Here is a 3,101-nt window from a genome sequence, read left to right as displayed (position 1 = left end):
AGCCAAAATCCATATTGATCCTGTAGTCTTTTTCTTGTATCGAAATAAAATTGGATCCAGCTTATCTTTACATTTGCAGCCTATCCTCTGCGTGTTTACCCAGTCCCGCTGAAGGAATGAAACTGTTCAGCCATTTTGTTCTTCATCCCTCGCTGTAAAGTGATTGCTTACTTTTTAGAGGTGGCTCCCACTAGGAGGTTTAAAAGTTCACCCAGGAAATCGAAACTCAACATTTCTGAGATGGCAAAGAGTCTTCTTTAGCCCAAGTGATGGCTATTGTGTAGTAGTGGAATGATCTGAATGCGAGGCGAAAAGGTTGCTTGGAAACGGCTCAGGAAATAGCCTGACGCTAACTCTGTCCAGGAAAGGATAGGCCCACAAAACACCAAGATACCTCCCAGGTAGAGATCCCCTTCATTTCCGTTTGTGATTTTTTAAACAAAAAGTCCCCATGAAAATTCATCAGCATTTTAGCATACATTTCTCCAAATAAACACATGCTTATGTGCAATTTTGTCGAATACACACATTTTTGGCAAAGTAATATTCCCTCATGGAGAACATTTTTGTATGCTATTTTCACCTCCACCACCACCATCATCATTATTATTATTTAAATTTCTATAATGCCCTTCATCTGAGGATCACAGGATTGTTTACAATATAAAAACACAAAAACATATAACATAAGAACAGAGACAATACTGCCCCCGCCCCCATATGCAGAAAAAATACAAAACTCTTCACGATATTGCGTGTCGTCCTTGTGCAGGGGCCCTGCAGATCTCCTCTGGATCATTACAGTTTTACAATATGTTCTTTTGTAGAAAGGATATTCATCTGTTATGCACACGTTACTCTTGTATGTGCCTTTTTAGTACTCTTTACATGACTGGCAAACTGCCTTGCGAAATTCAGAGAAGTGCAAATTGGTAAGGGTGGACTTCGTTTCAGTTTGCATGGTATTCTCAGAAAGTGCTAATGAGTTATGTTTGTCTTGAAACATCAGCTGAATCAAATGTTTCCCCACATCTCTACTCCCAGAAGGGCAGTGTTGCATTTGTCACAAATACCCAGTAGCTTGGCCTAACTCTCCTCATCATCCAGCTGGTCCACAGGGAGCTTCCTCCCTACTCCCTCCGCTGGGCCTATCCGTTCCTGATCAGATCCAAGCAACTTGTTGTTGTTGTTTAGTCGTTTAGTCGTGTCCGACTCTTTGTGACCCCATGGACCAGAGCACGCCAGGCACTTCTGTCTTCCACTGCCTCCCGCAGTTTGGTCAAACTCATGTTAGTAGCTTCAAGAACACTGTCCAACCATCTTGTCGTCTGTCATCCCCTTCTCCTTGTGCCCTCAATCTTTCCAAGCGTCAGGGTCTTTTCCAGGGAGTCTTCTCTTCTCATGATGTGGCCAAAGTATTGGAGCCTCAGCTTCAGAATCTATCCTTCCAGTGAGCACTCAGGGCTGATTTCCTTCAGAATGGAGAGGTTGGATCTTCTTGCAGTCCATGGGACTCTCAGGAGTCTCCTCCAGCACCATAATTCAAAAGCATCAATTCTTCGGCGAACAGCCTTCTTTATGGTCCAGTTCTCACTTCCATACATCACTACTGGGAAAACCGTAGCAGCTTATTAGCTCCTCGCTAAATGTGTTACCACGGACAACTGTCTCCAGAAACGGCAGTCTCTTCACATGAGACCTTGTCTTGTTTTCATCATGGGGTTTTGCAGTGTTTATTTCTGAAGTGTGGGCAAAGCTTGTTCTTAGTGGCTTGGGTAACTTCAAACCTCATCCCTCTCCAATTTCCATAAGCAATCTTATATGTATAAAATGCATTTATATCCCAGCTTTTTCCACTAAGGAGCTCAAGGTTGTTCACATGGTTCCATACCTTCCAACATTTCCCTGATGAAAATGGGGACGTCCTATTCAACAACATTTATACAATATTTATACCCTACCCATCTGACTGGGTTGCCACAGCCACTCTGGGTGGCTTCCAACATACATAAAAACACAATAAAACATTAAACATTTTAAAAGGTCCCCTATACAGGGCGGGCTGCATTCAGATGGCTTGGGGGGGCGGGGTGTCACATAATTCCATACCTTCCAGCGTTTCTCCAATGAAAATAGGGACGCCCCATTCTATAATGATAATTTTACTATTTATACCCCACACATCTGACTGGTTTGCCCCAGCCACTCTGGACAGCTTCCAACATATATAAAAACATGATATAGCATTAAAAAAACTTCCCTATACAGGATTGCCTTCAGACAGCTCCGGCGTCGGATAACTCCATACCATCCTAACATTTCTCCAATGAAAATAGGGACGTCCTAAGGAATAGCGGGACATTCCAGGATCAAATAAGAAATTGGGGTGGTGTCTCTAAATCAGGGATGTCCCTGGAAAATAGGGACACTTTGAGGTGTCCCATACCCTCCAACATTTCTCTGATAGGGACGTCCTAAGGCAGCCTTTCTCAACCTGTGGGTCCCCAGATGTTGTTGAACTACAACTCCCATCATCCCCAGCTAGCAAGGCCAGAGCTCAGGGATGATGGGAGTTGTAGTCCAACAACATCTGGGGACCCACAGGTTGAGAACCATTGTCCTAAGGAAAAGCAGGACATTCTGGGATCGAGTCAGAAACTGGGGTGGCTTCTGTAATCTGGGACTGTCCCTGGAAAATAGGGAACCGTGGAGGGTCTGTGGTTCTCCCCTTCCTCTTTTAATCCTCTGTGAAATAGTTTAGGCTGAGAGGCAGTGATTGGCTCAAGGTCAGCCTGTGGGCTTCATCAATGAGTGGTGATTTGAACTCTGGTCCTAGTCCAGAACTCTTAACCACTGCACCACACAAAAATATGCCAGGTGTTGTTGTTTTTTGGGTTAGTTTCCTCTAGCTTTGTGTCCTGGATTTTTAAATCCTTTCTGGCTTCATAACCTTAGAAATTTCCCTTGATTTTCATTACTGTGATTTCCCTCACCCCTTCTCCTTGCTTTTCTTTCCCTCAGTTTTAAGGATGAGATGGTGGCGGAGAAGCCAAGTGGGCTCTTATTCATGGTACCAAAATAGATGTAGTGTTAAAATCTTT

At 43.8% G+C, this 3,101-nt stretch overlaps 1 non-coding gene across 1 annotated transcript; it reads right to left on the bottom strand.

The window, feature by feature from the left end:
- Window positions 1–727: 727 nt before the first annotated feature.
- LOC128409679 (U6 spliceosomal RNA) lies at window positions 728–830 on the bottom strand. The gene has a single exon (XR_008329291.1). It is a non-coding gene; the product is annotated as a U6 spliceosomal RNA (small nuclear RNA).
- Between the last annotated feature and the right edge of the window lie 2,271 nt (window positions 831–3,101).

The sequence above is a fragment of the Podarcis raffonei genome, chromosome 2 (genome assembly GCF_027172205.1).
Source record: "Podarcis raffonei isolate rPodRaf1 chromosome 2, rPodRaf1.pri, whole genome shotgun sequence".
Classification (NCBI taxonomy): domain Eukaryota; kingdom Metazoa; phylum Chordata; class Lepidosauria; order Squamata; family Lacertidae; genus Podarcis; species Podarcis raffonei.
Note: the sequence above shows the minus strand (reverse complement) of the source record. Positions and strands in the feature narration are given on the sequence as shown.